We start from the raw sequence: 388 nt of genomic DNA, 5'->3' as shown, positions 1-388 counted from the left end.
GTTTGGAAATGCAGCAGATTTCTGAGCCTGCACAACTGGGTTCGAGGAGCTGTCACTCTGCGGTAGGCAGCGTTCCTATTGGTTGGGCTAGAGGCGGGGACCCGAGCTCACTATAAAATCTGGGACGGGCCGGCGCCCGGAGCTCCCCGGACAGGACGTGGTCGGAAGGGGATCTCTAGAGGGGAGCTACTGGCTGAGCGCCCAGGGCAGGCACCGAAGCAGCGGCTCGGCTCGCGCGCTCACTCTCCTCCCGGTCAGCAGCGGCGCCTGCCCGAGAGCCCGGCAACTCTTGGCCGCGGTCCACGCATCCCGAGGGCCCCTCGCCTCACCTGCGCCTGCCGCGCCGGGTCCGGCCGCCGCGATGAGCGAGGTGAGCGGCGTCTCGGGC

Source organism: Nannospalax galili, unplaced genomic scaffold (genome assembly GCF_000622305.1).
Source record: "Nannospalax galili isolate Female #2095 unplaced genomic scaffold, S.galili_v1.0 scaffold484, whole genome shotgun sequence".
Lineage (NCBI taxonomy): Eukaryota > Metazoa > Chordata > Mammalia > Rodentia > Spalacidae > Nannospalax > Nannospalax galili.
Note: the sequence above shows the minus strand (reverse complement) of the source record.